This window comes from Notamacropus eugenii, chromosome 6 (assembly GCF_028372415.1).
Source record: "Notamacropus eugenii isolate mMacEug1 chromosome 6, mMacEug1.pri_v2, whole genome shotgun sequence".
Classification (NCBI taxonomy): Eukaryota; Metazoa; Chordata; class Mammalia; order Diprotodontia; family Macropodidae; genus Notamacropus; species Notamacropus eugenii.
In genome coordinates, this window is record NC_092877.1 from 353323449 (window position 1) to 353335092 (window position 11644).

Genomic DNA, 11644 nt, shown 5'->3' on the forward strand with positions numbered 1-11644 from the left:
ACTGAGGACCAAGGTCACAATGAGGAGTAGAGTATGACACTAAAGTATTATTATCCATTTTATAAATGATAGAACTGAGATTGAGAAAGGTTAGGTGACTGGCCAATGGTCAACAGTCAATTAGCATTTATTAAGTACTATATATGTGCTAGGTACTGTGTTAGATACTGAGGGTACAATGATTAAAAAATGAAACCATCTCTACTCATAATGAGCTGGTAACTGTTAGAAGCAGGGCTTGAAGTCAGGAGCCTTTCTGCTATTTCACACTCCCTAGAGAAAAAAATAATGATTTGAATTTTAAACATGCTTGAGTTAGGAGAGCCCTTCTTACATGGCATATCTTTCTACATGAAAGCACCATTGTTTTCAATAGACAATTAAAATATGGGTGGGCTTGCCCATCATAAGAGGTGTGTTTAATGAAAATGAGGAGACTTTAATGCCAACTTCAAGCTGGGATAGGGACAACAGGGAACTTTAAAAACTTTGGGTGAAACCCAAATTGGTACCTTTATTCACCTCAGTCTGTGAAACTCTTAGTCACCGGACCATGAATACACACATACAAACATATACATACATGCATATGCATACACAGGCTTATACACAAATATATACACATACACCTTGCCATCTGTTTTTTCCTATTGGGATATTGTGTCATTTGTCTGACTTTCCAGTAGGTGGTGCCAGACTCTTTAGATTGCTAATGGCTTTAAGGAGCCTGTCACTGAAGTGATGGGGACCTAGTGCAAGGAACAGCCCAGAACTGCTTGTTGAGGCCACATCTATAGGCAGGTTTAAATGCAACTCCATGGTCACCAGTGTCTGCTAAGTCCCTTGCATTAAGTCAATCTGGTCCCATGAGTGCGAGGAGGATTAGCAGGCCATACTTCTAGTAACAAAGTGTCCCTTCAAGGCAATTTTGTATCTCTATGTTGTTGTATCTCTATGTCAAAATGATAGCTGTGGATACAGTTTCCATTAAGATTCCTCTAGGCTACCCACTGATTAGGAAACTGAATAAATTTCTGGTCTGTGAGAATAATGACCCGCTGTGGTGCCCTAAGAAATGAGGAAAAGAGCAGTTTCAGGGAAACTGAGGCAAACTTGTAGGAACTGATGCAGAGTGAAGTGAACAGAACCAGGAGAACAGTTTATATAATAACAATAATGCTGTGAAAACAAAGCAACCTTGAAAGATTTAAAATAAACTTAATGACCAACTAGGATTCTGGAGAATTCTTGATGAAACATTTCGCCCACTTCTTGACAGAAAGGTACAGAATGAAACACATATTTTTTGGACATGGCCAATGAGGGATAACAATAACTGTGTATATTTATTGCAAGGTTATTTTTTCTCCCAATATTTTTTGGTTGAAGGGGGAGGAGATAAGGAGAGAAAATTGATTTTTTTAAAAAAATTACAGTTAAAAATATTAATATTAAAATTATTTTAATGTAAACATATTCTTCTAGAATAGGTAATTCAATTCAATCCAATATGACAAGAATTTATTCAGTGCCTGTTATATGTCATGGATTGTACTGGGATAAAAAACCAAATAGACCCTATCTTCAAGGTGTTTACATTCTCTTATGGTGGGACAATTTGTACATAAATAAATAATTCATAGTTTATTTACAAATCAGAAAATACCATGTATACACACAATATAATATATAGGCAGCTAGGTAGCGCAATGAGTGAGAGAGCTGAACCTAAGGTCAAGAAAATCTTAGTTCCAATTAACCCTAGGCAAGTCACTTAATCTGTCCTTCTCTCAGTTTCCTCATTTATAAAATGGGGATAATAATAGCCTCTGCTTTACAGGGATACTTTGAGGATCACATTAGATAACATCGGTGTAGTACCTTGTAAATCATTAAGTACTATGCATTAGCTATTATGTTTGTGTTTGTAGCTACGTGTATGAAGCATCAGATAGAAATAAATAAATACCACGTATATTAAATGTATATTGAGGAAATAAATACAATGAATGAACATCTATGGCCTTACAGCTGGGCCTCCCCTTCCCATTAAGGAGCCCTCGCTGTAGGCTCATACAGGCTAGCTTCAGTCCTAGTTAACCCTGTTTCCAAAGAGAATTTATGTGTTTTTTCTCCTAGTTTTTGGCTCATTATGCCCCATCCCTGTGGGGACAGTCTCAGGTTTGGCTTGGATCTAACTTTCTCCTTGTAGTTGTTTGTCTTTCATTTTCAAAGAGGACCAATGGTCTCATATGAGTGATGTCTTGACATGCATTTGAGGAGGGTTTAAGTGTGGCAGGGCTGCAAAAAGTCATCAGCCTTACTCTCTTTCCCAGAGTCATCAAAGTCTAGTGGCAGGACAAAAGTCAAGACATCTCTTGATGGCCTGGGATGCGGTGTTCAACTTTAGCACCTTTGATGTCTTTCCAAGCTCTTAGCACTCCATAATGCTTTCTTGAGTTTCCTTCATGACTGTTGGAACAAATTGCTGTCATCTACCATTCCATCAGGGGAGGTCTTCGTATGCTTAGGGTAGACCCCTGACTAATTCACCAATGGGTTTGAAGCCTATAGGCTACCCTCAACTTGTTTTAGCCCATCTACTGATATGGTTTACCAAAGTGTGACCATTGCCCATGCTATAATTACTGGGAACCACAAGTGACATTTGGGTGACAGGTGGATATACCTGTGGGTGGGCAGCCGACACATCAGAGGTGCTAGTCCTCCCTGAACACCCCATTCATATCAGTTTTTCCCTAAAGAAATGAACAAAAAATCTCTTTTAGAAAGCTACTCACATATCAAAGTAGATCAATTATATTGGCAGCTAGGTGGTGCAGTGGATAGAGCGCCAGTGCAGGAGTTAGGAGGACCTGAGTTCAAATCTCACCTCAGACACTTGACACTCACTAGCTGTGTGACCTTCGGCAAGTCACTTAGCCTCAATTGCCTCATCCTGGGTCATCTCCAGTCATCCTGATGAATATTTGATCACTGGATTCAGACGGTTCTGGAGGAGAAGTGAGGCTGGTGACCTGCACAACCCTCCCTCACTCAAAACAAAGTCAAGTGCAAGTCATGTCAGCATTTCTCTGATGGCATGATCTTGTTTGGCAATGAAGGATGAACACATACACAGATCAATTATAGGAAAGCTGTTTATTTCCTTTGCCACAAAAGATAAGCTTAAAAATGCAAAAGATTGATAAATATATGTTGAAAAATACTGAAAGCGTAAAACCAAACTCTTGAAGTAACCAATGAGCTCAAAAAGTTTAACTCTCAGGATTACTGTTTGGTCATCTGTGCCCAGAGAAGGAATCACAACCTGGAGGAGGCCTCTAGGGTTTTGAGATGCAATATCAGGTGCATATAAACATTCACATTTGCTTGTTGCCATGTGTAGAAAATTTCTATTGGGAATGAGGGGAGAAATACTCTCTTCTGCAATGAAGAACTGTTGGAGTCATTAGCCACATATTTAGAAAAGAGAAAAATCAACCAAAGATGGATGATGTCTCTTTCTTTAAAGGCTACTAAGAAGACCACTAACTGCTTCTAGTGAGTCCTCTTTGATGCAGGCTCCTGTTGTATGTATGTGTAGAGACACAGTGGAAACCATTCAGCCTCTAGGGCATATGTCTCATTGAAAATGGCCAGAATACAGGCTTGGCACTGGACATGCTCTATGGAATCACTCTTGAAGGCCCATTCTCCAAACATATTCCCCAGGAATGGTCTCTGGTGGGGAGAGGTTGGCCCCTGGACTGAACCTTGAGAGGTACTAGAGATTCCAAGATGAGGGAGGACAGAGAGCATTCCAGATACAAGAAACAGGCTATGCAAAGACATGGAGGTGGAATATACAGTGAAAGAGCAATTACTGAGATAGAAGACAGTAGCAGGTACATAAATCAACTTTATGTAATACTGTGAGGAAACTGACTCGGCTCCACTGACAACTGAATGCAAGATGGCTTGTCTTATTTGTGTTAAGAAAGAATCCCATCATTTTTTGCAGACAAAGTAGATGGTAGAGTAAGAAGCAACAGGGTGTATGAACTATAGGGTTACTCTTCTGCCTCTAAGCAGAACTGCCTTTGGATTTAAACCAGAAAGATTATTATCTATTCATTTCCATTTTTAAAGAAACAAACAAAAGATCACCAATCTACCCTTGGCAATATATTTATTTCAGGTTATTTCATAACCCTTATGATCAAGGAAATTCTTTCTAATTTATTTTAAAATCTCTTTTATTTTAGTTGGTTCACTCATTCTTACTGCAGCTACAACTTTTCCACTTGAAGCAAAAAGCTGAGTTGTGTAGTGTGTGTGTGTGTGTGTGTGTGTGTGTGTGTGTGTGTGTTTTGGAGGCATACAGAAGACAATCTGATCATGGTGCAGTAACACTGGGACAAGGGGTGGGGTCTGCCCTTTACTGAGGTGGAGAGGGAAGTGGTGGACTCTGGAGAGGGGTGCTACTCTTAAGGGACCTTGGGCATGATGGTTGTGTTTCTTGGCACCATGGATCTGTTGGGACTGCAAGGAGGAGCACAAGCTCAGACTGATTGGTAATTGCTGTAAGAAGGAAGCACATGGTGCCTTGAAGTAGGAAGTGTGCCCATCCTTCCAGTACCCAGGGGACAAGGCCTGTTTGTTCTATAGTTCTGGCTCTGGATCTTACCCTACTTTTCAAGGAAAAATAGAAGGTAGCCCTACAACCAAACCTTTTTGTTTTTAAGTCTGCTATTGAATTCCTCTTTTTATTTTTCTAGACTCAATCACCCCCAGTGCCATGCTCTGGGTCTTTCTGGGGTATATGGTAATCACAAGTCTTCTAAGAAGACACTTGCTGAACACATTTATCATAGGTTCCTCCGATATAGTGCCATCCTTTCCTAGGCCTTAGATATGACTTTGATCCTCTCCAGGCAAACAAGAGACTTTGGGGACAACATGAAGAGCAGCAAAGAGCCCGACCACCCACAGAGGGTGGAGCATCAGGAACCAGAGGCCACCTCGCGTGAGGTGCCTCGCTTGGATCTCAAGGAATCTAATTTTGCATGCACTGTGTAAATGTAGTATGTGTCTAAATACATAAACATGAGATAGTTAAAGGAAGAAGACAGCACTAGTGCATGAGGGCATCAGAAAAGGTTCCACATAGGAAGTGGCCTCAGAATAGAGTTTTAAAGGAGAGTGAGGATTCTGAGAGGTGGAATTGAGGAAAGAGTATTCCAGGCATGGCGGACAACTGTGTAATGCTCAGAGGTGGGAGATGGGAAGTGGTATGAGACTACTTTAGAGTTTGTATAATAAATGTGGAAAAGGAGGCTGGAGGGGAACCAGATTGTAAAGGCTTTCATTTTGAGAAGTTCTCCTTTATCCCAAGGGCAACAGGGAGGAACCAGTTTAAACTCTTAAACAAGGAAGTGACAAGATTAGACACTTAAGTGCTTTAGGAACATTATTTTGGGAGCTATGAGGATAAGAAATGGATTGTAGAGAAAAAAATCAGAAACTGGAAGAGTCGATGAGGACTTGAACCAAGACCTGGTGTTGACGAAGAAAAGAGAATAGAATGCAGGGAAAAAGAAATTGTGGAGGAAGAGTCAATAAGATTTGGTGACTAATTGAATTGAGAGCAGGTGGAGAGTATAGAGAGTCAGCGACTATTCCAAAATGAACCTTAGCTGGCTGGAAGGATGTTGATGTTCTCAGTGGCAATAGAGGAACTTGGAGAAGAAGCAGATTTGGAGGTGGGGGAGGTAATGAGTTGGAATTTGAGGTATGGGATGGGACAGTCAAGTGGGGCTGTCTGACAAGTAGGACTAGAGTTCAGGAAGGTGCTTGGTATTGGTCACACATCTTAATTATCTACTCAGATAACACAAACATTCAGTAAGTGTGTACTATGCGCCAGGCACTGTGCTGAGCAATGGGATCAAGTACAAGGAAAAGGAAAGGCAGACCCTTACTTTAAGACAACACATGAAAATAAGTGGAGCTGGGGTGAGGAAGAAGGTAGAGAAAGTCTGTGGAGATGAGTCAGCAGTGTAGCCTCAAGGATGAACGTGCATGCATACTTACATACATATATATGCATACATACATAGACATACATGCACAGGGGTAATAGGGGAATGATCAAATATCATATCAATAGATATCCCCAAAAAACTTTAAAACATTATGTGTCTGTCTGTATGTACATATACCTACACGCATGCAGGCATATGTTGTATATATACACATATGTGGAATGCTAGATCTGGCAAATGCATATTAAAAAATATATATGATTATATATATTTACCATGATATATTTATAATATATGTATATATCCTATACCAATAAAATCCTAGATCTGGTAAATACATTTTTATAATATATTTGTCATATACAGTTATGTATGTAATTTCCACATCTCAGGGACAGGAGATAGGGGTACAGCATCCCTGTGATTTGTAAAATGCACATAAAATGAGTGCCTTTGTGTATCATATGCTAGCTTTCATGTTCTTTTTGCAAATTTCAACTTTCTACTTAGTTTCACTTTAGAAAAGAAATTGTCCATGTTTATGGCATTAGAAAGATAAAATATGTTGATATTATACAATATTATGTATATTTTTATTCATTTCTGAGTTTCTAAATTTTTCTCTGTCATCTGCAGGCCTCCACATGTTGTCTGTAGCTTTCACAAACTTTCCACAAAGTTTCCACTTAATTTTTTATGCCAACAAGTGATATATTGAATGGGGAATGGTGAATTGGGGAAATTCGCAATGTGCAAGGGATAATTGTATGTACTATCTCTATATATTTGCTAGATCTAGGATTTCATCACTATGAGGAAATCCCTGTGAGGAACTGACCTCATCCAAGGCAGAACTGGCACCTGCTCTGCACTCTCAGACTTTTAGACTGTTTCAAAGTTCATAATCTGCGGTGGTGGCAGGAGTGTCCAGAGCAGAGATAGTGTTTTAGTCCTGGACTTTTTTGGTAAAGCCTGGGGGCCCTGAGATAATAAGTAATTTGCCCAGGGTCATACAGCCAGGATGAGGCAAGACTTGAACATGGATCTTCTGGACTCTTGAGACCAGCTTCCTATTCACCTTACTCCACTGTTTTCCTTCAATACTTTGCCTATTTACTGGACATTATTTAATGAGGCAGAGTACTGTCTTCCCTGTCCTTCATGAATTCTTAAAAATCATGAAGTTCTTGGATATCTTTATGTAATTTTGAAGGTACCATAGAATTGAGGTGTTTGCTCCTGTAGATTGGAACAACTGACTTATCTTTATCTTCCTCATCCAAAGACTCAGTGTGGCATGGAGGAAGCCTTGAGTTCTCTTAAGGGCTCTCTCAGTTGGAAAGACTCCAAGGACAAACCAGGTAATGGACTACAGATCTGTCTCCTAAGATCCAGCCCAGCTAAATACAAAGGCTCATTACCAAGTTGGCTGTGTTTTTGGCCACAGAAACTTCCCCAAGACCATCTACAGGAGTTATTCACCCTTTTTGTGTGTCCTGGACTTCATCCAATGGACCCCTTCTTAGAATCACATTTTTAAATGCATTAAATATTATACATAGGGTTACAAAGGCAACAAATTATATTGAATGACAGTAATCAGACTATTTTTAAAAAACCGAGCCCTTGGCTTTCAGCTTAAGAACCCCTAACAGTATCACTTCTAAAACTATAGAAAGTTTGTTCTCTGCATGGGTAGAGGGACTCTCCACATTCAATTAACCAATTCTATTTCTTTGAAGTAAGCTGGCTGTGAGTTAGCTCATCCTCTCTCATTTACAATGTTTATTGCTGTACTGTCCCTAAATTTCCAATTTCATTTGGTCAATTTGCTTATTTATTCATTTTTGTCTTGTATCCCAAATACTCCACCTACTTTCATAAAAGATTTGAAGCAGATTCTGTTCCAGCTTGGATGTGCCAAGTGATGGATGCTTTTTATGGAAACAGAAAGGGATCACAACTTTGTGTTTTTACTGTCTCAAAAGAGGGAAAAGGCTTTTCTTTATCTTTTCACGATGTATATTCTCTTTGAAGCATGTTGGTTTTCATCTTCTTCCTGAAACTCTTTTGAAATTTGCATTTCCTTTCCTATGCAGCCTATCTTCCTTTTTACCCTGAGAAGCAAGATGGAAATGATTATCTTATAACTGTCATTTCTAACCTGAGGTGTGTGAATCCCTCATTGGTGTGAGAAGCTTATCAAGGGGACTGGAGGGTCCATTTAGTAAATAATCATAAGAGCCTGCTGGGCCATTGTCAGTCATCCTGATCTATGTCTTTTCACTGGACTCAGATGACTCTGGAGGAGAGAGTGAGTGAGACTGATGACTGCACAGTCCTGCCTCACTCACATCCAATTCACTTGCAAGTCAAGACATCGCTCTCCTGATGTCATCGGTGCTCTTTGAGAATCAAGGACAAACAACAGCAATCATAATATCCCATTGAAATTAATTGATTCCTTAATTTTATTTCTTATGTGCACATGCATAGTAAACTCTAGAATGTTCTCTTTCGTATTGAAGAGTCTGAGAAGGTTTACAAGTTAGCAATAGTGGTTCCCATCTCTCCCCAAAAGAGAGGAACATTGAAACATTTTTAATTGCACAAAAAATAATAGGATACACAAACAAATAGAATGTTTTAAAAGTAACTTGTTTTTTATATACTTTAAAGAATGTTTCATTTACGTAAAAATAGCAAGCTGCATTAGATGTGGTTTCATGGTTTTTTACAGAATTTTCTTTTTATATTCTACTGGATGTAAAGAAATGTTCTTCGGTTTTTTTTTAAGTGTTTGGGAATCTGAATGCGGATCGAAGCATACTCTTCGCTCTCTTTTTGTTTTGTTTTTTCTTTCTCATAGTTGCTCCCATTTGCTTTAATTCTTCTATACAACATGACTAATGTGAAAAATGTTTTATAAGAATGTATATGTAGAGCCTATATTGGATTTTATGCTATTTTGCAGGGGGGAGGGGGAGGGAGGAAGGTGGAGAAAATTTAAAACTTATGGAAGTGAATGTTGAAAACTAAAAATAAATAAATTAATTTATTTAAAAAAGTACTTGATTTAAGGATTTTTAAAGAAGGTACAAAAAAGGAAAACCAAGGGTTGAACCAAGGTTCCCTAAACTGGAAATCCCTAATCCATACTGTACTTTATGAAATTAGGTTTTGAAATATTGGTATATAGGTATTATCCTAGAATCACTTAAACTTTGTTGAATTCTAGTAGTAAAAGTTGTGAAACACAATCCTAGTCATTCAGATTCCATTGTTTGACCTAAAACCTTTGCATAAAAGCTATGGCCCCTCCAAGAGTAATATATGCCAGGGATGTCCCATTAAGAGACCTTAGACTTATGGTTAGATACCTTAATTCACTAGAACCCTCCCCAAACCTTTTTCAGACCCTGTTCATGTGTTCTCTTCCCATTAAGCTCCTTTAGGGCAAGGAATGTCTTTTTGCTTGAATTTGTGTTTCCAGCCCTTAGCTCAGTGCCTTCAATTCTCTTGAAGAGCTGTCATGGCAAGAGGAATCAGACTCGTCTTTCTTGGCCCCAGAGAACCAGGAGGAATGGGAGAAAGATGCAGAAGAGAAAGACTTAGGCTTGGTGTGAGGAAAGATTTCCTGCCAATGAGAGATAGCCATGACTAGAATGGGCTGTCTCAAGAAGAGGTGGTCTGACTCCACATCCCTGGAGAGTTTCCCTTGTAAGTTACACGTCCACTTCTTGGGTGATCTGTGGAAGGGATTTCGGTTTAGGCACAGGCTGGACTAGATGACCTCGATTTTGTGGCAATGCTGTTCACTTAAATTTTGAAACTGCCCCAATGTCCTCAGAGGGAATAACCTTTGAGTGGATGATGGAGAGTTGACTTGACCACAAGCAGCTTTAACTGCCAAGCAGGGGATGCAAGGGCACTACAACATCATTTTGCTCTAAATCATGGATGCTGTATGCAATCTCTGTTCAGGTTTAATCAGATTCTCCTTTGAATCATCTTCTCTATTTAGGAACCTATCTTGCCATTGGTGGCAGCTGGGGCAAAGGAGGCAAGCTCTTTACCCACTATAACAGGACATCCCTTGTTTAATGGTACATTTATGAAGAAAAATACGCCTGCTTTAAAACTTGGAGCTCTCCTTGCCTGACATCTGGGAGAACTGGGCATGAAGGCAGCTCCAAATGCATTTACTTTCTCAACACTCCTGAGGGGCTGGTTCTCTCCAGTCCCACAGTGCCAAGGATAACATCTGGATCAGCAACTTCTCATAAATCATTGGAACATGGAACATGAAACAAGAAGAAGAAACCAGGAATTCAATAATAAATATGACAAGGTGCACAAACAAGAGAATTGAAACCAGATGAAAAGGAGCCTGTGTTTCAGTACAGAAGGTCAAAGAATGCTTTCTCCACTTGGAAAACAACTTCCCCACTAAGCCTTTGGATAAGCCTTCTGATTGTACTCTTTCCCAAGCCAACAATACTCAGTCCTAAGTTAGTCGGGGCATATTTACATGATAGATTTAAGACTTTCACCTACAATTGAAAATTAGTGCAGTTTATTTGAGTTCATTTGATGCTGGGGGCCATGGTGCAGTGGAGGGGAAAATTGGATTGATTGCATTTTGCAGAGTACTAGACACACGTGATTTCCAACAACCCAACTGAGCTACGTGTGCTTGGGTGTACCCCATTTATGTAATATGTATTCCCCAAAAGATATATAATAATACAAGGAATGATCATAAGTGTAATGTAACTGACCTTTTTAAAAAAAAAATACATACAAATCAGAACTTGGACATCCAAGTGAGTATTGACCTTTTAAAGAATTACCTTGGGAGATAAGGGGCTTGGTTCAGACATTCTCTGGTCCTCTCCCTTCAGGATACATTCTGAGCTCTCTTTGGGGGACTGCCTTCAAAGTAATGGAAAGAGCACTGGGCCTGGAGAGAGGGAGATCTGGAGTCCAAACCCATCTGTGATATTTACCAGCTGGCTCAAGTCAATGAGCATTTATTAAGTGGTGTTGATGATCTAGGCACTGTGCTAGCAGGAGGAACATGAAGAATAAAAACAGTCTCTGTCCAGAATGAGCTCACAATCCAGTCAGAGCAAGTTCCAAATCCTCTCCAGGATCAGCTTCATTGTTGGTGAATGAGGTAATAACATGTACCAACCAGTCAAGATGCATTTATGAAGCACTCACTATGTGAGTAGCTAGGTGGCACCGTAGTGGATAGAGCTTCAAGCTTAGACTCAGGAAAACCTGAGTGAGTGTCTGACCTCAGATACTTACTAGCTGTGTTATCTTGGACAAGTCACTTAACCCTGATTGCCTCAGTTTCCTAATCTGTAAAAGGAACTGGTGAAGGAAATAGTAAAGTACTCCAGTATCTTTGTCAAGAAAACCCCAGAGTCAGAGACTTAAAGAATGACAACAACGTGCCAAATGCTGAGGATACATAGATAAGCCACACTATCAACAATAGCAACAAGGCTCTGCCCTCAAGGAGCCTATACTCTAGTGGGAGAAACAACATTTATATACAAAAAAGGTAACAATGGGATGAATCAGGG